This window comes from Prionailurus bengalensis, chromosome X, assembly GCF_016509475.1.
Source record: "Prionailurus bengalensis isolate Pbe53 chromosome X, Fcat_Pben_1.1_paternal_pri, whole genome shotgun sequence".
Taxonomy (NCBI): Eukaryota; Metazoa; Chordata; class Mammalia; order Carnivora; family Felidae; genus Prionailurus; species Prionailurus bengalensis.
The window spans coordinates 99,208,336-99,233,343 of NC_057361.1; the positions used below are offsets into that span (position 1 = coordinate 99,208,336).

The window sequence follows — 25,008 nt, forward strand, 5'->3', positions numbered from 1 at the left end:
GATCCACATAAGAGTGAAAACATATGGTATCTGTCTTTCTTTGTATGGACTTATTTCACTTAGCATCACACTCTCCAGTTCCATCCACGTTGCTACCTAAGGCCATATTTCATTCTTTCTCATTGCCACATAGTACTCCATTGTATATATAAACCACAATTTTTTTTTAATATATGAAATTTATTGTGAAATTGGTTTCCTAAACCACAATTTCTTTATCCATTCATCAGTTGATGGACATTTAGGCTCTTTCCATAACTTGGCCATTGTTGAAAGTGCTGCTGTAGAACTTCACGGAAAGCAGTGCTTTATCATGAGAATTCTGGGATTTTATCGTCACCTGGAGTTTCCCTTTTCGTGACCTTTCCTAGTTCCTTTGTCCCTTTGCCTTCCTAACAACAGGCTAGCTGGGCAGAGCGGGCGGGAACTGTCAGGACTGTGGGAAAGTCTCGGGTCCGGGTGGTCAGCGGGGTGGCGGGAGGGGATGCACCGCAGGGCCTTGCCGTGCAGCACCGCTCTCCTAACAGTCCCTGATACCTGAGTGACCACATGTTTGCTGGGAGCTGCTACAGAAGCCTCGGAAGAAATCTTTCAGCCTGTGTTCCCCAGAGTTCCCAGAAGGAGAGTTTGTGCGTGCTGCTTAGTAACCATCTTCAACCAATGGAAAGTAGAACCGAAACATTTCTGCCTGCTTCTGCTCTGCCCCGGGGGTGGGGGTGGGGGGGGGCGGGGAATGGGAGACTGTTGCAGGAAGGAGAGTACGGTCAGTCCCGGTATCTGACTTCAGTAACAGGACCAGTCTATAGTGTTCATGCTCTGTTTCTTTCCAGCAGGAGGTGAGCCTTCAGGGCTGTGCCGAGATGAAGAGGAGAAGGGATAAGCCTCGCAGCTGGTATGTATTGGGGGTCCTAGCTGTTTGCCGGCCACTGGGTTAAGGGCTCAGTATGTGATAGGCCATTTACTTCTCACAACAGACATCAATAGTTTCATATTAAATTTCAGAAAACAGGGATGAAGAGCATTAACTTGGCCAAGACGCAAACCCAGAGCTTCTGTGCTTTTGCTTGGTTATTCCTAGATTCTGAGATCAGGGCCCCCGTTGGGTGCTTGGCGGTTTCCTTTAAAGCCAGAGGTACCTGGCTGGCTCAGTCGATAGAGCATGCGATGCTTGCTCTCGGGGTCGTGAGTTCAAGCCCTGCATTGGGCAGGGAGCCTACTTTAAAAAAAAAAAAAAGTCTATTTTTAAAAAAGGTTTATTTATTTTGAGAGAGAGAGGGAGAGAGAGAGAATCCCAAGCAGGCTCCGTGCTGTTAGCGCAGAGCCCAGCGTGGGGCTCAGTCTCACAAACTGTGAGATCGTGACTTGAGCCCAAGTCAAGAGTTAAATGCTTAACCGACTAGCCACCCAGGCACCCCCCCAAAAGTAAAGTCTATTAAAAAAACTTAAAGATACCTTTTATGAAACACAGCTGATGAGAGCATACTGTAACGATTATCAGTGTGGAATCAGGAGCAATTTACAAAGCGCTTTTTTTTTTTTTTTTTTTAAAGTACGCTCCATGCCTAGTGTGGAGCCCAATGCAAGGCTTGAACTCACAACCCTGAGATCAAGACCGGAGCTGAGATCAAGAGTCAGATGCTTAACGGACTGAGCCACCCAGGCGCCCCATATGTAGTGCCTTTTTTTTCCCCTCAAATTTCCTTGCCTATAAAATGGAGATAGCAATAATGCCTATTGAATAGGACTTTTCTGAGGATTAAATCAAATAGTTCATTTTAAGATTGAGAACAGTACCTGGCACATTGTAGCCTTTGTCTTTGAGGTTTAGATGTTATTCCTGTTGTTTGTTAGTAGTAGAAGGAGTATAACTGATATTCTTTTAAATGGTCTTTGTTGGTGAAATAAAAAGATCACGATCTATGTCAGAACCCAATCTTACCATTTAGTCCGTGAAATCTCCACGGCTGGGAGCCCCTGCCCTTAACCACTGTGCTTTGTATGTGGAATGGTGGAATTCTCGTGTTGAAACGTCTGGTCTCAGTCCCAACAAAGAAAGGAGAGTACTTCACTAAATGTCCTCTCTGTTCAGGAAGAAATGCTGAGCTCGCTGCCCGGAGGACACCACACCCCCTGGGACTGCCTCGCAGAGACTGCGCTGCGGAGGCGGCCTAGAGAGGTAAGAACAGGGGAGCGGGGAGGAGGTGTGGAAGGCAGTGTGGCTCCCCGGGGAGAAGACGCACTTTGGACTCCGAGGGTTTCGGACCCCAGATCTGCCACCTACTGGCTTTGTGACTGCAGCTGAGGCGTCATCTGTACCATGGCTCTTTTTTTTTTTAATTTTTTTTTTCAACATTTATTTATTTTTGGGACAGAGAGAGACAGAGCATGAATGGGGGAGGGGCAGAGAGAGAGGGAGACACAGAATCGGAAACAGGCTCCAGGCCCTGAGCCATCAGCCCAGAGCCTGACGCGGGGCTCGAACTCACGGACCGCAAGATCATGACCTGGCTGAAGTCGGACGCTTAACCGACTGCGCCACCCAGGCGCCCCTGTACCATGGCTCTTAATGGGAGTTCACAAGGCCGAAAACCAGGCGAAATGAAGATTCATGCATGTTGAGCACCCAGAACGGGGCCTGGCGTGCCGTAGGTCTTCAGTAAACATTAGTCAGCCTAGTCATGACGATTAAGAGACTGCCCACAACAGACAGAATAAAGAAGTAGGGACACTGGAAGGGGCCCACGTTGGAACCAGAAGGCTTATATAAACAATTTGCTGTCCTCCCAAAATGCCCCGTGGCTTCTGCTGCCGTCTCCTGACACCCACGGCCCAGGTGCCCCGTGCGATCCTCTGACTCTTGCTGATGGACTTGCTACCACGTTATACAAGCATTTGGGTTCCAACGTGGACCATTGGTCCTTCTCTTTAGCTCCTGACACCCCGGCCGAAATTGGTGGGTGGATCACATTAAGCGGACAGAGGGACTATGAGAAAGCCAGGGAAGCGATTCCCTGACCAGCGTTTACTGTTCTCTGTCGCGTGGAGCTGAAGTTGTCAGAGACTCTGCAAACTCAGTTGCACCCAGTGACTGTTCTCAGATCTAAGCAGAGCCCTGGTGCCAGCGGACAGCCTGCTGTGCGTTGTGCTGTTGAGACTCCTGCTTCCTCTAAGAAAGGATGTCGAGCTCTTTGAGATTGCTGTGTCCAGGGATCTGAGGAGACCTTAGTAACTTGACCAGTTTGCCTCCGTGATGAAAGAGGTAATCTTGGTAAACTTGAGGGAAGGCGGCTCCTACCGAGGTGCTTCGCTACGACCCCCTCCTCCAGAGCGCCTTGACGGTAGCCACTTGCCTCAAGAGGAGGAAGAAGGGAGAGATGAGAGGGTAGGAATACCAGAGACCCTCTTCTTCCTCAGCCGGGTACTCTTTGGGCTCTGACAGACGTGGCCCACATGTGATGAGTACGCTTAATAAAAAACTCATGTGCAGCAGCCTCGCAGAAGGTGTGGAGGCCCCGTAACCCACCCCGGTTGTCCCTGGGTCTACAGTGAGGGAATGGGAGCCATATGTGATGAGATTGTTCACCAGACAAAGATTTTTAGGTTTGTACATGCTGCTCCCGCATGTACAAATTATCAAACCCAATTAAACCTGCACCCAGTGCTCGCTTCGGCAGCACATAGACTAAAATTGGAATGTTACGGAGAAGATTAGCATGGCCCCTGCACAAAGATGACACACAAATTCGTGAAGCGTTCCATATTGTTTTAGTCAGAGAAAGACAAATATCACACGACTTCACTCATGTGAGGACTTTAAGAGACAAAACAGATGAACATAAAAGAAGGGAAACAAAAATAATATAAAAACAGGGAGGGGGACAAAACAGAAGAGACTCATAAATATGGGGAACAAACTGAGGGTTACTGGAGGGGTCATGGGAGGGGGGATGGGCTAAACGGGTAAGGGGCACAAAGGAATCTACTCCTGAAATCATTGTTGCCCGATATGCTAACTAACTTGGATGTAAATTAAACAATTAATTAATTAAGAAAAAACCTCCACCCAGTGAAACCTCAAATGTGGTTAGGTCAGTTGGTCAACAACAAACACAGTCTGGATCTTTACTGAGAAATGTCTGGGCACTGAAAAAGTGGCTGCTGCAAAAATAGGAAAGGCTTTTACCAAAGATCGCTCTGGGCCTGGTCACTCAGTCCTCAAAGGAGGAGATTGGTCTGCTGCCCGCTAAGGAACTCTGGGCCGGTACCGGGTCCTGGGGGACTTGATAGATGGTCCCACTATGGTCTGTATGGTGATGGCCCTCTGCCTCTCCTGGTGAATCAGGAGATGAATCAGAGAGCCCTGCGTCTTAGTGTCTTAGTTCAGGACAGAATTATTGACCTGCTATTGGGTTTTGGTGGACACTGAGCACATGATCGATGGCTGTGAAGTAATCTTAAGACCAGAAATCCCACTCGTATCACAGATCTAGCAGATATCTCAAATCACCTGGTGGAGGTGGTTCCAGAGTCTTCCGAACTAAAGTACAAACGGTACATACTGGGATGAACAAAACTCAGCCCAGATGAGGTCTCCTAACTCCAAGATAATATCACAGGAGCATGGCCCAGTGAGGACCCACGTGTGAAGGCTTCCTGGACCACAATGGGCCTGGCTCACTGTCCGCTCCTCCTGGTTAACTCCTAACCAGCAGGAACGGGGTGCAGCTGCCATCCAGGCTGAGGGAGACCTCTCCCCTGGCCGGGTGCGGTAAAGGTTGCTCAGTATAACGGGCAGAGCTTCGTGCAGGGTGAATGGCTGGCTATCCAGGCCACCTCAACAAAGGAGGCTTGCTGTGTTTCCACCGACTGATGTAATGTGGCTAATGGCCTTGACATTTTTTCAGGCCTCTGGCAAGACTCAGATTGGCGTGTGGAGCGAGCCTCCCCGTGGGGGCAAGGCATTTGGGTAAAAATCAGTTCTGCTTCTTGGGATTCATGTGGATGCTCGCCAGAAAGACCCCTACGCTGACAAGGGGGAACATCACAAACGAGCAGACTGTGCCGGTCAACTAAACATGGAGACTGAAGTGTCTCATTTACTCCAGAGCAGGCAGATGTGCCTCTGGGGTCCACAGGAGGATGGCCGAGTGGGAATTCAGTGTAGGGAAGGAAAAATTCTTTCTCTGCTGCCCTTCAAGGTCTTCCAGCAAGACTAAATTAAATTTCATAAGACAGATTAATGGGAGAAAAAGCCAGTGTCATTATGTGGGCACAGAGGCCCAGTAATGAAATTGAGACATCAAGAAATGACCAAGGCAGGCAGTATTTCTACTATTTAGACAAAGAGACAAGAAACTTGTGAGGAATTGACAGGATAAAGAAAGCAGGTGTTAGGAACTTTAATTAGTAGGGACTTCTGGGGCGCCTGGGTGGCTCAATCGGTTGAGTGCTGACTTCAGCTCAGGTCACGATTTCACAGCTCAGGAGTTCGAGCCCTGCGTCAGGCTCTGTGCTGACAGCTCGGAGCCTGGAGCCTGCTTCGGATTCTGTGCCTCCCTCTCTCCTCCTCCCCCATTCACTCTCAGTCTCTCTCTCTCTCTCTCTCTCTGCCTCAAAAATAAACATTTAAAAAAATTTTTAATTAGTAGGGAATTCTAAGCAGAATTTAGGCTGAGGTAGTAGATTAGGAAAAAACCCCAGGGTTTGTTTCTATAGCTTTCTCAGCTTTAAAGTCTCTATCTCTGGTCCTAATGATGTTTTTTTTTTTTTACCTCTTAGGACAAGGAGGGTATTTTTCATAGGGGAGATTGGTTTCCTGCTTTCCTGGGGACAGGACGGTTTGAGTGTCCTCGCGTCGGCAGTTTCTTAACTTTTATGTTAAATTATCAGTATGCCAAAGTGGCACATTTCGGGGTGGCCTGTCCTTGGCCCCACGTCAGAAACCATCCTAGACCGGGCCTACGTGCGTGGACTGCCACAGCTGTCAGAAGAAAACATAGGGAAGAAACTCCTTGATGTTGGTTCTGACAGTGATTTATTGCATGTAACACTGTAGCAGGGTTCTTGCACAGAGAGTCGGGACCCCGAGGCTTTTCTTTCCAGGAAGCAACTTTATTCATGCCGGCACTGCTCAGTTGGGTTTGTACCTGAAGAACTGAGCCCCAAATGCCACGAGGCATAGTTTTTTATATATTTTTTACTTCTTTGTCTCCCATATATGGTTACACACAAACATGCAGTCTGATTAAGTGGTCTCATGTTACAAGGTCGTGAGGGATGTTGTCAAGTCCATGTATAGCCAGGTTGCCTTGAGGGTTTTTTTCTTTCCTTAGGGAGGGGATCCTACCACACTCCCCGCTTCGGTGCTCAGACCCCTCTATTTTGGGTCAAAGAGCATCATCTTGGTTTAGAGGTTTATATTTTTATAACGTCATTACATGAGTGGCCGTATTTTTTTTAAATTATGGCCTCAGTGAGACTGGAGAGACTGTACAACCAGGGGAGCTAAGCAGGGTAGGATTAAGCAACCTTCCAGAATTAGGAGGAGGATAATTTTTATGAGAGTTTTGACCCCCCCCCCAAAAAGTTGAAAACCATCTTCCAAATAACTCCCTGGGGTTTTAACCATTCCAGGTCTGGACGGGGACATGAGCAATTCTTTTCATTTGATTTGTGATCTCTTCTATGACTTTTTAAATTATTGTTTACCTGTAGGCAGCAGTTGCCTAGGTTAAACTTTTTATAAACTTCTCCCTCCGAAGTAAGCAGGTGATCTAAGGCCAAGTGATTTTGATAGATAGCATTGTGTATTTTGGTTTTCTGCTTGGCTAGTAAGTTAAGAGCTCTGGCAGTTTTATTGGTTATAATTATTATAACCGCTTGCAGTCTGATGATGCGGTTTAGCATGTAAATGGGAGTGCGGTAGCCCCAGGACCCAACCTCTGCCCAGCTGGCAGGGCCATAATGTTGGATTATATGCTGCGGGGGGGGGGGGCATTTATCATCTTTTTAATTGCCAATTTGTAAGGCACACCACTTTTTTTGTCTCCCTGTCCCCATGCACGTGGACTCCCAATTGTTTCCCTCTGGCAAGTGGGAGCAGGAAAAAAGATGGACGACGAGTTCCCAGCACCCATGACCGTGACCAGCCTGAGGGAAGTGCTGTATAGGCTGTCCTTCCACATATCCAGTCTAGTCCCCCTGCGGCCTGCCATTTGATGGCTGCGTGGACACTGTCCCAGGCCTCTCAGAGATGAGAGAAGTCGGACAAGGGGTGGGGATCTGGCTCAAGGTGCTCTGGGGTCCCCCACCCCTGGGTTTTCCAGGTGGTTGAGTTACAATATCTTTGGCCTAGGCATGGCAAGTTTTTAACAGAGATGACGATGAACTTTTTCCCCACCAGGCAAGGGTTTGGGTTTTTTGAGGACCCAAGCTCTGATAGTAGAACTGGGGTATTTTGTTTTACTATAAGGTTGGTGAGGATCTAATTTTCTAGTCTCTTATGGCCATTGTTTCCCCATGTCGGTACCACGAAGCATCCTATCCCCAAAAGGAAGGTGAGTGCTAACAGAAACCCCTCACCACACTTCCAGCCAGCCGGGGCGGCGTCTACCTATCCTATGGCAAAGAGTAGAGCAAGAATCACACTAACAGTGACAGACAAGGGGCGGCAGTGCATCACAGTAAGGAAACAGATACAGAAAACAAGGACAGTCTGTTTGTTCCACCGGACCATCGATTCCCCAAGCTTCTGCCGTGCATAGATTAGTCAGCTTCCGGAGTGACTGAAGCAGGGCTGCAGTGTCCCCAGGCCTCTGGAGCTGCAGATTGCTTCTTCCGTACTGTCAGCTTGCACGGCACCCATGGATCAGGAACGCACTCCCAGTTTCGAGATGCCGGCTTCACTCTGCCGTGATGAATCCAGGGACCCACCTCTGTTACCTTTACTGCAGTAGGGGTGGACAGAATGACAGTGATCGGGCCCCTCCGGAGGGGTTTTAGGGGTTGGGCGTTCCACTCCTTTATCCATATTGCGTCTCCTGGTTTATAAGGATGAGCGTCTGTGGTCAGACTCGCAGGTAATCGCTCCCTAACCCAGCGGTGAAAGGTGGTTAGGGTAGAGCCAAGGGCCCCGCCATCTGTTGCCTTAAGGTTAGACTGCCCATCTCATTTAGACGCCCCCCACATGCCGTTGATAATGGGGGGACGGCACCCATAAAGGATTTTATAAAGGGAGAACCCCGTCTGCCTCTTCAGCCTCCCGCCTGCAGCTGCAGTCTGCCCCCCCGAAGGTCCCTTACCTCCCCCTGCCTAATGTCACCCCTTTCCCTAGTCATTCCTCCCCTGGAACAGGGCCTGTAACTGCTGTTAGGGAACAGGGACGATGACCGCTCTGACTTCTTCAAGCTGAGAAGGGACGGTGTGGGGGCACAGCACTCAGAGTCTGCCCGAGGGTCGGTCAAGTGGCCCACGGTATGGTTCTACAGGGAGGCTGGCAGGCATGAGGCGGCATAAACATTAGCAGGCACCAAGAGAAAAAACGTCAAGGTTATACTCGCCAACGAGGTGGCATCTTAAGATGATGTCCCCAGTTTCCAAACCTGTCAGACAATCCAGGAGAGACCCTGCTTTGTAAATAACGTACGTCAGGGCATCTCTCATAACCCAGGTGATGGAGGAGCGGGAGCAGTAAGTAGTCCGCGGTGGCTCTGCTTCCAAGAGTTCGGCCCTAACTTAATTTAAAAAAATGTTTTTTCAAGCATCTAATGCTTGTGAGGTGTTATTTAGCGTTTTGCTGAGTATAAGCAGACGGTCTGCTTTATTTTGGGGTGTAAAACTTTTCCAAGAGCTAGGAGTTCTAGAGAAAGCGTCAAGGCAGCCATTTACCATTATTCATTTGCAAATTTTTAGGTAAGCCAAAACCTTTATTTTATAAAGCAGAACTTGTATTACTTTTCGTGCCTTTTCTGTCTTGGAGGAGAAGGCCTTTACTCCATTCGTAAAAGTATCAATCCGTACCCACAGATGTTGGGATTCCTCTGACCTTGGCACATGAGTGAAACCTACTTGTTAGTCTTTCCTGGACAGTCTCCAGTTCCTGGATTGCCTGGGAGAGCAAGCTTGTGGTTGAAAGGATGGTTTTTAAGACATACTTCACAGGCTGATACTACTTGGCATAACTGTCCTTGACAGATTTTTTTTCCAGCAAACATCCTTTGGGCCATTTGATAAGTTTTGTCCCTCCTTAAACGAAAGGCCTAATGTTGTGTTCTAATGATCTTTTTTCAAGCTCTGTGAACTTGGTAATAGTAATTGCCCTGCTCTGTTTGTAACCATTTCAAGGGAGGGAGACAGTGTCTAGGAGTCAGACCCCAGTTTATTTTGGGGGGGAGAGTAGGTGGGATTGAGTCTCCGTTAATAATTGATGTAGCAGGGAAACTGTTTTCCTGAACCCTGGTATCTACAGCCTAAATGAGATGGGCAGTCTAACCTTAAGGCAATATCCAGTAATTTTCCAAAACTCATAATACAATTGTTTATTTGTTCTGGAATTAGTAGTCCTGTAGTCTCTGATTTAGTGATAACGTCCCTTCCTAGCAGGGGAGTAAGGCTCTCTGGTATTATCAAGAAAGAATGAAAAAAATTTCCCGTATGTATCCCAGGGGCTGAGAGAAAAACTTAGAAGTTTTCCGGAGATGCCTCTAATCGTCATGCTGCGTTTGGACGGTTGGCCTGGAGAGGAAAGGAGGACAGAAAAGGTAGCTCTGGTGTTAAGAAGGAAATCAACCAGTTTTCCTTCTATACTTAGAGTTACCCGAGGCTCTGGGTTTCTGATAGACAGTTGGTTTAGGGGAGCCACCGTGAAGAGCCCGAGGCCCCGTCAGTCCCTTCCAGGGACATTGGTTATCTGAGCCCTCACAGATAGAGGTCTCCGAGGGCATTCAGATCTCCAGTCACTGTCTCCACACAAGGGGGCACGGCTTATGAGGTTTTCGTTTTGGTTGTCCCCTCTGAGGGCATGCTCATTTTAGTGCTCTGAACAGCCATATAAATGGCACTTGGTGCCAGGACCTCCGGAAGTCCAGTCTGACACAACTAAGGCCTCAGATTTTTTTAAGCCTGCTTTTCTGTTTGTGTGGGTTTTTTTATTCTTATTCTCCTCTTGATCTTGGTTGTAATATACTCAATTGGCAGCTCGTAAGAGCTCCTCCAGGGTCCCTTCCGGACCAACAGCCAGTTTTTACAGTTTTCTCTGAATATCTGGGGCCCATCAAGTGACAGATTTGTCTTTTAGAATCCTCTCAGCCTCAGGGTGTTAGGGGAGATAACCATATATTTAATGAGAGCCTCCCTTAACCTTTCCAGGAAGGCCACCGGGGTTTTATTTTGTATCTGAAGATAGTGGTGAGACCAGTGTAATTTAAAGGTTTACCTTAGACCTCCCGACCATATATAAAGTTTTTTTTTAAGATTTTTTTTTTTGGCATACTTTTAACAACTTTCCTTTGCTTTTAGATTTTGACCTAAGCCTTTTTTTTTTAAACAACCAGTCTCATTTAGGACAAAATTCCTCCTTTTTTTTTAACCTTTAACAAAAAAAATATTTCCATTTCTTATATTTTTTATATATCTACTCCTTTACACGTAGAGTTGTTTTTAAATTTTATTCTTTTTTTAAAAAATTTTATTCTTAACTACATTTAGCAGAATTTTAACTCTTAGAAACCTTAGTCTCCAGTGAAAACTAAGTAGTAACCAACTGTGAACTGTTACATTAGAATTTCTTAGATGGCAAACTTATGAATCAATTAAGCACAAAGCAGTTTTTCAACAGATCCAAATAGCCTTGGTATTTCCACAACAAGTCAAAAGCACAGACCTGCATCTAGTGATTAGTGCTCTAGCCTCTTGTTAGATATCCAATGAATTTAATCCCAATTTGTTATGCAAGCAAAAACTTCAATGTTTTAGATTACCAAAGACTTTGAAAGCTATCTTAACAATTACCCATGAAAGCTATGAGACAGATAAAGTTAACCATTACTTTAAGTCATCTTTTTGCTAACAAATTGGAACAGAGATAACATGAGCTTATTTGACCTTCAGCAAATCTAGGTAGAATAAAAGTGGTTGTTTTTTTAAATGTTGACAAACACTGTCTCAAACCAACAGACTTAAATTAGCTTAAACACAATACATTTTACTTGGGTCCACTTAAGACCGTTTGCTCCCCATGGTTAATTTTTACCTGGACCAGTTGGTAGGGTAATCTGAAGTTGGTGATCTTGGCTCCAGGACATCTAGGGGGGCAGGGGGAGCTGATGGTGTCTGACGCATTGAGGAGCCAGTCGTGCAGGCCGCCCCCCAGGTGGTGCAGAAACAGGAGGGGGGAAGAGAAGGCAGAAGAGGCGAGGTGCCAGCAGAAGGCAGAGAAAGAGAATTCCCAGCTTTAAATCTTGTCCGCTCAGACAGAGCAGCAGACTCCAGGTTTCTTTTGTTTTGTTTTGTTCTCCGCTAGTGGAATTAGGCAGTCCGTGTCGGTTCGGAAAAGTCAGGGGATTTCCCCGAAACAAGGGGAGTTTCGCAGCTGCTTGGGAATGTTCCTTAAAGTCCCCGTTCTGAGGTAGACCAACCAGAGACAGTTGGCTCTAATTATCGTAGTCACTGACCCAGGAAACGAACGAGAGACAAGTCCCCACACACAGTCACATGGCAACATCCCACCGCCTCCAACCTGCCACCCAGTGCCCAGCGCCTTAGAGTTGCAGCGTCGTTCCTCGTCCCTTGTAGAACTGCCAGGGCAACTCGGAGGTGATCAGGCTCCCCTTCTGCCTCTTAGGGGCAGGTCTGCCCAAACGAACCCGGGTTCTTACCAGCCTGACGGGTGGCGCTCCTTAAGCTGGTTCCTGGGCCTCACGGGTTCCGTTGGCGCACATGGGGCCCGCGCCCCAGCGAGGCACCTCTCCCGGCACTCTGAGGTTCGTATCCCGGTGGCGAAGGAGGTGGAAATGCACCAGCTCCGAATCCCGGGTGAGCCCCCAAGTAATAGAGCAGGATTCTCTCACAGAGAATCATGACCCCGAGGCTTTTCTTTCCAGGAAGCAACTTTATTCGTGCCGGCACCACTCAGGTTGGTACCCGAAGAACTGAGCCCCGAACACCACATGGCATAGTTCTATATATATATGTTTTACTCCTTTGTCTTCCATATATGGTAACACACAAACATGCAGTCCGATTAAGTGATCTCATGTTACAAGGTCATGAGCGATAGTGTCACGTATGCACATAGCCAGGTTGCCGTGAGGTTTTTTTTCTTTCCTTAGGGAAGGGACGCTACCACAACACAAAAAGCACATTCAACAAAGCAGGTATAAACAAGGGGGACTACATCAAACCAAAAAGCTTCTGCACAGTGAAGGGAACCATCAACAGAATGAAAAGGAGAAAATATTTGCAAACCATATATCTGATAAGAGGTTAACGTCTAAAATATGTAAGGAACTTACATAATTCAATAGTGAACAAACCAGTAACTGGTTAAAAATTGGGCCAGGGCGCCAGAGTGGCTCAGTCGGCGTCCGACTCTTGATTTCGGCTCAGGTCGTGATCTCACGGTTTGTGAGTTCAAGCCCCATGTTGGGGGCTCTGTGCTGACAGGACAGAGCCCACTTGGGATTCTCTGTCTCCCTCTCTCTCTCTCTGCCCCTTCCCCACTTGTGGTCTCACTCTCTCTCTCAAAAAAAAGAAGAAGAAGAAGAAGAAGAAGAAGAAGAAGAAGAAGAAGACCTGGATAGACAGTTTCCCGGAGAACAGGTGCATGAACAGGTTCTCAACATCAGTCATCATCAAGGAAATGCAAATCGAAACCACAATGAGATACCACCTTCTAGGGGAGCAAAATTTGCCACCCCAAAATGTGTCTTGTCTCTCCGGCATGAGGATTAATTTAGGCTGATTAGTTTTAAGGAACAGAAGACCCAGGAGCTTTTTCTTTTTACCTCTTTTTGAACTGCCTAAAAGAATTTAGATAGAGGACTTCGTCCAAGAAAAGAGCTATACCATCCCTATAATTACAGTGTAATGCAAAGTCGGTGTGGTAGATAGGGAGAGACCTAGCAAAGTGTTTGTTAAAATTCCTCTGTGCTTCCTGTTGTGTCTTTATGGCTCAGGAAACATTTGTTTCCCATTTATTTTTTTTCATTTTCCCGTGAATGGCTTTCCTTCCCTTAGAAGTCTCAGACCCCTACCCCTTTCTCCTTCGTTCAGGATGACGTACGTACGTCATTTTGCCCATCTTTGGAATCTCTTATGTTTATGTGGATTCCCCGTAGGTATATAATTAAACTCGGTTTTCTCCGATTGCTCTATCTTGTGTCATTTTGATTATTCGGCCAACCAGCCAAAAGAACTCAGAGGTGAAGGGGGAGATTTCCCTTTCTCCAACAACCTCACACCTGTGGGGATGGCTACTATCAAATAGACGAGAGAGAACAGGCGGTGAGGATGTGGAGAAAAGGGCCCCCTCGTGCACTGTGGGTGGGAATGTCAATTGGTGCAGCCCCTGTGGAAAACAGTATGGAGGTTCCCCCCAAAATCAGAAATTGAACTACTATATGATCTAACAATCCCACTTCTGGGTATATATCTGAAGGAAATGGAATCAGTATTTGGAAGAGATATCTGCACTCTGTGTTCATTTCAGCATTATTCACAGTAGTCAGAACATGGAAATAACCTAAGCATCTGTAGATGGATGAATAGATAAAGAGAATTCATCCATCTACAGACGTCCGACATATATATATATATATGTACATGTATATATGTAACGTGAGAGAGATGTATAATGTGAGATATATATATCTGCTGTCATCTGTGACAACATGGGTAAAACTGGAGGACATTATGCTATGTGAAATAAGCCAGACAGAGAAAGACAAATACTATATGATCTCATTCATATGTAGAATGTAAAAAAATTAAGTCAAACTCACAGAAACAGTTGAATGGTGGTTGCCGGGGGCGGGGGGGGCGGGGCGGGGAATCAGGGGATGTTGGTCAAAAGATAAAGAAGTTCTGGGGATGTAAGGTTTGGTGTGGTGACTGCAGTTAATAATACTGTATTGTATACTTGACATTCGCTAAGAGAGTATAATTTTCTTTTTTTCAGGTTTCAGATATTTAGTGATTCTGTGCATTTAGAGGGGACATATTTCCTGGATAAGTGGCAAATTGTGCAGATGTCTTCTGGAAGACCTTCGTTGTAAGCAGCTTTATGGTGAAACATTTCATTTCGAAGTCTGCACCTTCTTCCTTCAGCTTGCCGTGATCTACGTTCACAGAATAGAACCTGTATTGATTATTGCGACCCAGTTTGCTCCAGGTTTCTGGGTTGAATAAATATCAGGCGCCAGACCTACAGCGCTGCCCCAGTACCTCTAGCTCCACTAAATACGAAGAGAGGGATCAGGCTTGGCTGCTTCTCGGAACATCTTGGAAGATCTGGCGGAACGTGGTGGTGGCAGACGCCTAGGGTCTGGAAGGAGGGAAGAACGAATCTGCAAGGCGCAGGTGCCCAGAGAATAGATCTGAAGCCTTCTTGCTACACACGGAAAAGGTAACTGTGTGAGGTGACGGATGCGTTCAAATTAACTTAATTGTGGTCATCGTTTCACAGTGTCTACGTATATCAAATCGTATTGCACACTTTAAGTATATGCAATATTATTTGTCCATTATAATTAAAGCTGGGAAAAATTAAAAATAGTGTCAGATCCATCCATTGATGGTTCTGTTGAGCTGAACTATCTCTTTACTGCTTGTCTGCCTACTGGATCTGTCGGCTACTAATAGAGGGAGTGTTGAAATCCCTCACATTAATAGTGGATTATCTATTTCTGCATTTTTATCAGTTTTTGCCTCTTGTATTTTGACGCTTTGTTGTAAAGTGCGTATATTTCAGAGATTATTGTGTCTTCTTGGAGAATCGACTCCCTTGTTATGTAATACCCTCTTTACCCCTGCTAAGTTTCTTGTTCCAGTGCCTTTTTTTCGTCTGAAATTCACGTAGCTACTCCAGCTTTCTTTTGACTCGTGCCGGCTCGGTTCACCTTTCCCTACTCTTTTACTTTTAATGCATATGTGTTTTTATATTTAAATTGGGTTTCTTGTGGACAGCATATAGCCGGGTCTTGTTTTGCATCTCCCCTTACGGTCTCTTCTTGCAATTGGCGTATCTAGACCACTCCCTTTTGAAGTGATTACTGACACAGTTGGATTTACATCCACCATGTTCGTGAAAATTTTGTACCTGCTGCACTTATTCTTTGTGTTCTTTCTAATCTTCCTGTTTCTGCCCTCTCTTCTAATTGAGCATTTTTTATTGTTCCATTTTCTCTTCTCGCTCAGCGTATCAGTTATATTTCTCTTTAACTTCTTGGTGGTTTCCCTAGACCTGGACTGCGCGACGTAAGTCTCCAACCAGTCCAGGTCCGCCTTCAGATGACACTGCAGCGTGGGCGTAACGGACTTCGCAGCCTCTCACCCCATCCCTTACTAACACTGCTACGTTTGTTGCACTAACCTACCTGCTATCGCCGCGCAGTCTGTTGTGGCCGGTATTCCTTTGAACAGTCGTCCATTAGATTAAGTAAGACTAAGAAAAATAAAATACGCGATTTTGATCCTCACGTGTTCCTTCCGTGACCCCTTCCCTTTCGTTTACGTAGATCCAAATTTCTGACCAACGCCATGTTCCTTCTCTCTGAAGAGCAGCTTTTAACGCTTACCCGCAACGACAGTTCTCTCAGTTCCGTTAGCCTGAACGTTATGGACTGAATTGTGTTCCCCTCCAAAGTTGATATGTGGAAGCCGTGACTCCCAGCATGACTGTGTTTGGAGACAGGGCCTTTAGAGAGGTGATGAATGTCCACCGTGGTGCTAAGGGTGGAGCCCGGCTGCGGTATGACTGGCGTCCTCGTAAGAAAAGGAAGAGACGCCAGGGATGGGCACTTACACAGAGGTGAGGCCATGTGAGAAGACAGCCATCTCCAAGCCAAGTGGAGAGGCCTCCGAAAAGGCAGCACTGATCTTTGCACCTTGATCAAAGCACCTCGATCTTTGACTTTCAGGCTCCAGAACTGAGAGAAAATAATTTTGTTGTGTAAGCCCCCAGTTTGTGGTATTTTGTTTTGGCGGCCCTAGCAGACTACTACACCAACAAAGTCTTTATCTTCCCTTACTTCTGAAGGATGGTTTTTCTGGATATAGACTCCTTGGTTGGTGGGGTTTTTTTTTTTTCCAACCCTTTAAATATTTCATGCTACCCTCCTTGCTTGCATGATTTTTGAAGCAAGTCCGATAGAATTCTTACCTTTGTTCCCCTCTAGGTAAGATGTTTTTCTCCTCTGACTTTTTAAAAGACTTTTCCTTGGCTTTATGCAATTTGAATATGATCTGCCTAGGTGTGTGAGTGCGCGCGTGCCTGTCTGTGTGCGTGTGTGTATTGGCATTTATTCTGTTTGGCGTTCTATGAGATTCCTCGATTTGTGCTGTGGTTTCCGTCACGGATTTTAGAAAAAATCCCAGCCATTATTATGTCAAATAGTTGCTTTTTCTCTTTCCTCTGCTTTTGACAGTCTCCTTATACATGTGCTGTATTTTGGTGATTGCCTCACAGTTAATAGATAGTCTGTCCCAATTTTTATTATTTTTTCTCTTTACAACTCAGTTTGGGAAGTTTCTATTGACCTATCTTCAAGTGCTCGGATTCTATCCCCAGCCCTTTCCGATCACCTGACGCGTCCATCAGATGATGTAGACTATTTCTGTTATGGTGTTTTCTGTTTCTTGTATTTCCTTTATATTCTTTCTTAGGGTTTCTGTCTCTCCATTATTATATGTACACTATCTGTTCTTGCATGTTGTCCACTTTTTCCATTAAAGCACATGAATCCTACTTCTTTAATTTCCCATCTGATGATTTCACAATCTCTGCCGTATCTGACTGAACCTGGTTCTGACACCCACTTTGTCCCTTCAGATCGTTTCTTCTTCCCTTGTGTCATGCCATGTAACTTTTGTTGTTGTTGAAAGCCAGTCATGAATTATCAGGTGTTAGGGAGTAAATTGGCCGTTCATATGAGAGTTATTTTTATCTGGCTAGGAGATCTGCTGTATTTAACTCTTTTCTGTACCTGTAGTGTCAGAGGATTCAGTTTCCACGAGTGTCTTTGTTTTTTGTCCCCCAGCATCTTTCGTTTCCCTAGACAACCCTTCTTAAGTAGAATCTGAGCCTTGGCGCTCTCTGAGCAGTAATCCACTGCTATTAGGCAGGAGCCCTGTTGATGTTTGCTCAGGTCTGGACTGAGAAGCATCCTGTAATCCTGGGATTGGGTCTCAGTCGTTCAGTGTACCTGTCCCCCTGGGCTGGGATCTTCTCCGGTGTTTCTCAGCTTTTTTCCCCCACCTTATGTGAAGAAGGAAGGCTATAGGGGGCCTGAAGTTTGGGGATTTCCCTCACCCCAAGTCCAGGGAGGCTTCTCCCTTGCTGGGTAGGCCTTTCTTGTGGAGAATGCTCTTGGCTTCTTTCAAAATGGTTACCTCTCACCTCTCCCTGGCCCAACAGGAGGCAATTTTGCTCTGATCGTTACCAAGAAAACCTGGTGAGGATTCTAGAGGCAAACACCATGATGGTGGAGGGAAGGGGTACCTTAGATGGCCCCCCTGCCAGGAGTTCTCTCAGGCCAGTCCATGCTCAGCACCAACCCCCCCCCCCCCAAGCAGGTCAGGGAAGCTGCCATGTAAGTTACTGCCTCGGGTTTGCTGAGTTGCATTCATGGTAACCTGTGGTTTCTAGAATCCCCAGCTCCTTCAGGTTTGGGGTGTGGTTTGTCCCATGAGCTCAGTTCTGTGATATATCCAGAAAGAGTCACTGGTTCTGTTTTCCTCGTTGTGAAGGTGGGTGATGAGTTGCAAGCACTTTACGTGTTCGAGTCGAGTCTTTCCTTTGCGTTTTAGACATTATTTCCTTAGCTCTACGGACATATCTGGTAAAAGTCTTTAGTAATCCCATGCCTGTGCTTCCTTAGGGACAGTTTCTCTTGATTGCCCCCCGCCCCCCCCCCCCCCCCCACCATATATGGGCCATACATTCTAGATTCTTCACGTGCCTCGTAAAATTTTACTGAAAACTGGACATTGTGAATATCATAATGTGGCAACTCTGGAAATCAGATTCCCCTCCTGGCAGGCTCCGTTGTCGCTGCCTGTTGTAGTTATCGTTTATTTAGGACTTCTCTGAATTAATTCTGCAAAGACTATTTTTTGTATATGGCCACTGAAGGCTTAGCTTAGTTAGTGGTCGGCAAATGGTGGGCAGAGATTTCCTTCAGTGCCTGGAATGCATCAATCTCCCGGTCATTTCTGAGAGACTCAGTGTGTGTGTGGCTTTCATCATTCAGTCAGGCAGTTTACAAGTCTGTAGTAACTTTCACTAGCCTCAAGGTCAGCCAGGGTTGGGAAGTTAGGGCTTCCTCACACTTTCTTGAGCATGCACAATGCCCTAAACGTGTACTTGGCCTTCTAGATTCCCAGGAATATGTCAGAACTTTTCGAAGCTCCTGTGGACTGTGGTGGCCCAACCGATTCTGTTAAGCTTTGTGGTTAGTCTGGTAAACTTCCCTCAAAGGTTACCTTTCGCCTTAGGCATCCCCCGCCCCAAACACTTTCCAGTGAATGTTTTTGGCCAGTGCCCTCAAGAAGAGATTTTTATTTTTTTTTTATTTATTTTTTTTTTTAGCATTAGAGGAACTCCTAGTCAGTTCAAATAAAGACGAGTCTTTGGAGGAAGGTCTTCCAGTGATCCATTAGGTTAAATAATGAATATTTGGGGGGAATGAGGCTTTAAAAGAAGACCACTCTGCTCCTTCCTATACTGAAAGGGAGTACACATAATCCTGTAGACTATGGATTATAATGGACCTGGGGGGTAGGAAGAATGGGGAGTAGTTGCTAACAAGTCGGATTTCTTCTGAGCATGAAGAAACCTTCTGAAATTAGCGTTGATGAGTGGCACAGCCTTGTGAATATACTAAAAACCACTGAATTATGCACTTTAAGATGATGTGTGAAATATGTCAATATAAACAAGAATTGAAGTTCTGATACATGGGTGAACCTTGAAAATATGACGCTAAGGGAAAGAAGCCACACAGAATAGGCCTTATATTTTATGATCCCATTTGTTAGGAATGTCCAGAATATTGAAGTCCATAGACAGAAAGTAGATGAGTGGTTGCCAGTGGCTGGGGAAAGGGGAAGTGGTGAGTGATTGCTAATGGGTATGAAGTTTCTTTTCGGGGTGAGGAAAATGTTCTGGAATCAGATAGTGAGGATTGAGGCACCAATTTGCAGATACAGTATACTAAAAACCACTGAATTGTACATTTTAACAGGGTGAACATCGTGGTATATGAATTATATCAATTAAAAAATGTTGTGTTAAAGGAAAATGTAATGCCATAGAGAGCATAAATGCGTTCATGTATTCAAAAAATATTTATGGAGTATGTACTGCTTATCTGACCTGTCTAGGGACCAGGGACCAGGAATTGAACAAAAGTCCTTCCCCTCATGGCCTGGCAGGTGCAGTCTGAAGAGTGCGTGACTCTTCATCTCGGGGTCGTGAGTTCGAGCCCTGCACTGGGTGTAGAGATGAGTTAAAAATAAATCAGTAAATAAGCTTAAAAAAAGTCTTTCCCCTCCTGGACAGTATATTCTGGTATTAGAAGAAAAGCAGTAAGATAAATAGCTAAGCACTAGGGTCTCGGGCAGTGCAAAGGGACAAATAAAGCAGGGAAGGAAGAGTGGCGTCGTTAGATTTTAGACCACCTGAATAAGCAGATGGCATTTTAGCAAAGATCCGAAGGGTGGTCAAAAGGCGAGCCATGAGAATATCTCAGGGAAGAGCCTTCCAGGCAGAGGGAGCAGCACGTGCAAAGGCCCTGATGCGCAGCTGGGCGCGACAGTCGAGGAACAGCAGGGGGAGGAGTGTGGCTGGAGTGAAGAAGGTAAAAAGGGAGAAGGTAGGTGGAGTCGAAGCCATAACAGTGGCGAAGGGGAAGGGCTCAGACCGCATTGGTTCTTGCAGGCCACTGTCAGGAATTAACCTTCATCTTGCGCTCAGAGTGACCAGTGGGCTTTCCAGGGTCAGAAATTCCCATCTGTCCCTTTCAGATGATATAGGAAGTTCCTTTTTTGGAACAGGCTCTCCCTCCTTAGGCCACTAAGCCCCACAGCGAGTGCCAGCGTGAACGCTATGTTTAACAGAGTATCAGAGATTTCTCGGGACATGTACAGTTATGAGATAATGCAGACACTGGAAAACAGGATCGTGCTTTTCACCATCAAAGACTGTCACAGTCTGATTGTGGAAGTCAGATGGGGCGCAGTGTTCACTTATTCTAGCCGTTGATATCATCTCCTAGGGTCTCTGTACTCGAAGCTTTTGATAAAGCCAGAGGCTGTTTGCATCTTGCCGGTTGACCGAGCTGACATGCTCAGCTTCCTGACGCGAGCTCCCCGGTTTGCCTCTGGCCCGGTTGCACTTTGTGCATTTACTTTGTGCTATCCACTTCGTCTCTCCGCGGGCTGTGAATTTCCCCCTGGGGGTGAAGAAAGGGTTCTGGAAATAGTGAGGATTGATGCACAGATTTGCAAATCGACTAGAAACCCCTGCATCGTACATCGTAACAGGGTGAAACATCATGGTATGTGCATTGTACCTCAAAAAGAATGTTATTTTTAAAAAGACCGAATAATGCCATGGAGAGCATAAATCCGTTCATATATTTTAAAAATGCCTGTGGAGCATTTACCGTTTACCTGCCATTTTTTTCTAGGGACTGGGGACTGAGAACGGAACGAAAATGCTTTCCCCGGTAGGCCATATATTCTGGTATTAGAAGAAAAGCAGGGAGGTCGCTTTTCTTAACAATATCTCCGATCGCTTCTGTGAGTGACTCTGAAGCACACTCAGGAGTCTCCAATAATTTGTTCTCTGGTTTCCTGATGGTGCTTCACGTATGATCTAGTCCGTTGTTCCTGCTCATGAGGGTCCCAAAAGGCAACAAGTGAACTTCCCTCAAAGCAGACCAACGCGGTGATGCTTTGTTCAGAATTGCCAAAACCTGGAAGGAACCAAGATGTCCTTCAGCAGGTGAACGGGTGAATAAGCTGTGGTACGGCCAGACGGTGAAATATTATTTAGCATCAAAAAGAAACGAGCTACCAAACCATGAGAAGACATGGACGAACCTTAAATGCATTATCACTGAGTGAAAAGGCCAGTCTGAAAAGGCTGCGTGCTGTAGGATTTCCAGCTATAGGACATTCTGGAAAAGGCCAGACCGTGGAGACGGGAAAAAGATCAGTGGTGGCCAAGGGTCGCGGGTCAGGGGAGGAGGAGCAGCCAGAGCACTGGATTTTTCGGGCAGTGCAGCGACCCCGTGTGACACCTCGATGATGGCTGCGTGTCGCTGTACATTGGTTCAAGTCCATAGAATGTACAGCATTAAGAGCCGCCTGGTTGATTCTCCAGACTCGTGTGGAGTCTCCTCCTCACTCCCGCTATCCAGCCACATGGCCTCTTCTAGAAAATATGAACCCTCCCCACCTCAGGATCTTTGCCCAAAGCCTCGCTCCTGGCGTATTTCATACTTATTCTTCAGGATAGGCTTTCATGTCCCTCCCTCGGAGTGGCCTTTCTTGACCTCACAAACCTAAATCTGAATCTATTATATTCTCTCTCCTTGTGCCGTGTTCCTTACATGGACACGCTTACCACCCTCTGTGGATTTATTAGTTTACTGTCCGCATCCCCAGGTGGGTGGCAGATTTCATGAGTGTAAGGAAGGCACCTGCCGTGTTCGCTGATGTATTCCCAGCACGTAGCCCGGGCCCCGACGGGAGGAGGTGCTCAGGTGACCTGTCGAATGCGGGAGTAAATGAGTGGGCTCTGTGAGGTTGATGTTATTAGCTCAGAGTACTTCAGCTGCCACACAGCTAGCAAGGGGACAGAAATGGAGGAGACCTCAGAATTACAGTTCCTAGGTGAACATACCATCTAGGAAAGTATTTGCTAAGGGGATGGAAAGTAGGGGTGGGGGGTGGGGGGTGGAGGGGCGTGGAGCTGGCAGGTGAGAAGATTCCAGACCAGTGACTCTCAGGGAGATGGCCCCAGGCGTGTTGGGGGGTGGGGGGATGGGGTGAGAATGTGCAAGATGCATATTCAGTATTTTACATTTGTTGAAAAAATACCTTCTGTTTTCATAAAACAGACCGCTGAAAGACTGTCCCTTCCCTGGCTGGGAAGGAAAATAGGAAATAGGGCGCCTTTTCCTCTAAGGGCAGATTTTTCAGTTTCCCAGAAGGAAGCAGGTTTACAAGGCCATGGGGAAACGGCTGTCCAAGGGCATTCTAGCACTTACCTAAGCAGAGTGGAGGGCAGGAGGGCAGGAGGGCGCAGGCGATGTCGGGGCGCGGGCCGTGCCAGGACCCTGTTCGCACAGGGAGAGCAGGTCGGGGTGACAGCACCCCACAAGCTGCACGCTCCACCCCCATCTCACAGACCTCCAGGCTGCACGTGGCTTCGACTCCCCACGCCCCTCCAACCACAGCCCCCACCCCTCCATCCGCACCCAACCGCAGCTCCGTTTCACCCCCCATCACCGCCATAGGCTTCGCATCGGCCCAGTCTTGCCTCATCCCACCGCCCAGACTAGTCTCGAGGCGGCGGTGCCCGCGCTTGTCTGTGACACTAGCGTGCTGGCGTGTCCGTGAGGGACAGGCTCGCGGTTAACAGCCATGCGCACGGGGAGAAGCCAACGTTGTGTGCAGTAGGGCTGGCAGCTGGGGTTGTGCTTGGACGGTTGCTTTTGTTGTTCTTTGGCTTGGATTGGGGGCGGGGGGCTGCTATTTGGGCATGTAGTGGTTTTTCTGTGTGCATCTGTCTGTCAATGTATAGGTTCCAAATCGTTTTTCTGGGAAAAGACCCTTATTTTTCTAGAGTGATTTGACCCATTTTTGGTGAAATGCATTAACTTTCCCCTTTCGAAAGACTGATGGGGAGGGAATAATGGGAATGACTTCATATGCCAAAGAAAACAGATAAGGTGTGAAGAGACGTTTTATCAACATTTAAATCTCCACGTGCCGTTTTGGTTTTGTTTTTAAGAACTTCGCTAGGAATGAAATTGACTAAGTCAAAGAATGTTAGAGCTGGAAGAAACTTTTGAAACGAAACCAGCTTCTCATTATTATTTACGTAGAACAAGAGGCCCAGAGAGGGTAAGTGACTTGTCCAAAGTCACAGAGCACTTGAATGCCGTTGGGGCTGATTTCCAGCCTGGAGCTCAAGTGGGAAGCGCAGTATCTCTCAGTGAAAAGACAGTCGTGTGATTTTTAAAGATTTTATTCTATTTTTTATTGTATGGTTATTGTAAGAGAAGTTGGGAGAACTTAATGTTTTAATTTGCCTGGAGTTCCTACCACTTCAAAATGATCCTTGTGAGTATTTTTGCTGTATAATTTTCCAGACTTTCTAATGTATGTGTATCCTGGTAAAAAAAAAAAAGCGCCGTATTTATTAAAATTGGTTCACACTGTGCACACTTCTTTGCAATGTAATTCGTAACAGATGCATAACTATTGTATTGAATGGATGTACCTTCATTAACTTAATCAGTCCCTAAGATAGACATATAAGCTTTTTCAAATGTTAAGCTCTTATAAAAGATGCTGCATTAAAGATTCCTGTTTGTACATCTTTTGCTGAAGTGGCGTCTCCTTATTGATCGGTATGAATTTTTGTACGAATGTAGTGCCGTGGTGTATATAGGCTGGGTGTGAACCCTGGCTCTGGAACTTACTACCGTGTGTCTTTACACAAATCACCACCTTTCTAGGCTCCAGTTGCTTCATCTTTAAGCGGAAGCCATCATACTACTGATCGCCTGGAGGTGCTGGGAGGATTAAATGAGATAATACATGGAACATAATTCGTGCCTAGCACAGCAAGTCCTAAATCAGTATTAGCTAATATTATTGGCACCACAAGAAGATTAGTTCTTCAACATAACGCCAGAGTTTTCGATTCAAAGAGAGTAATCAGTTTCATAAGGAAGTTTTTAGGTGTAAAACTAAGGTAGCTAAATATTTCCTGCTTACAACTTAATGTGTCCAGAGGATAGATAAATTCTTTTTTTAATTTATTTTTGAGAGAGAGAGAGCGTGAGCAGGGGAGGGAGATACAAAATCCGAAGGAGCTGTCAGTACAGAGCCCGACACGGGGCTCGAACTCACGGACCGTGAGATCATGACCTGAGCCGAAGTTGGCCGCTTAACCGACTGAGCCACCCAGGCGCCCCAATAAATGATAAATTTAAGTGAACTGTGGGCTGTTGAGCTATTTGCCGTGTTCTGGCTATACAGCTTACTGCCGGTCAAAACAGAAAAGCATAGCTTTTCATTGAAGGTTCTTAAGTAGAAATCGGCCGTTTTATGATAACCGAAGCCGCCGCTGATACCTCGTCCTCTGGAAAGTGCTCAAAGCACAGCTTACGCCATAAAAGCAGCAGGATTTCTAAGCTACCACCTGCAAAGCTTCCCAGTGCCTCAGAAAATTGGGTCAGGGGACGCCTGGGCGGCTCAGGCCTCCGTCTCTTGATTTCGGCTGGGGGCCAGGTCTCGAGGTTCAGGAGTTCCAGCCCCGAGGCCGGCTCCGCGCTGATAGTGCGGAGCCTGCTTGGGATTCTCACTCTCCCTCCCTCTCTGCCCCTCCCCCGCTCATGCTGGCTCACTCTCTCTCTCAAAATAAATAAATAACAAACAAACGTAAAATAAACGTAAAAAAGAACAAAAACTATTTTTGAAAAATTGGGGCAGGTACCAGGAGGTGAAAGCGAAGTGAAGACAGTCATCACGCTCTGAAGTCTGGCACAAGACCAG

General features: G+C 46.3%; 1 long non-coding RNA gene and 1 other non-coding gene across 3 annotated transcripts in view; both read left to right on the top strand.

Annotated features, from left to right (window-relative positions):
* LOC122477606 overlaps nt 1–23,823 on the top strand; it is a 68,281-nt gene extending 44,458 nt beyond the window's left edge. Inside the window, exons 2-4 of one of the 2 annotated variants that reach the window (XR_006295736.1) lie at nt 831–892; nt 2,090–2,176; nt 14,174–23,823. This is a non-coding gene — a long non-coding RNA (uncharacterized LOC122477606). The remainder of the gene's footprint in view (nt 1–830; nt 893–2,089; nt 2,177–14,173) is intronic. The other variant, XR_006295737.1, reaches the window with a different exon arrangement.
* Nucleotides 3,659–3,765, top strand: LOC122478057. Its single transcript, XR_006295824.1, has one exon. It is a non-coding gene; the product is annotated as a U6 spliceosomal RNA (small nuclear RNA).
* Nucleotides 23,824–25,008: the final 1,185 nt, after the last annotated feature.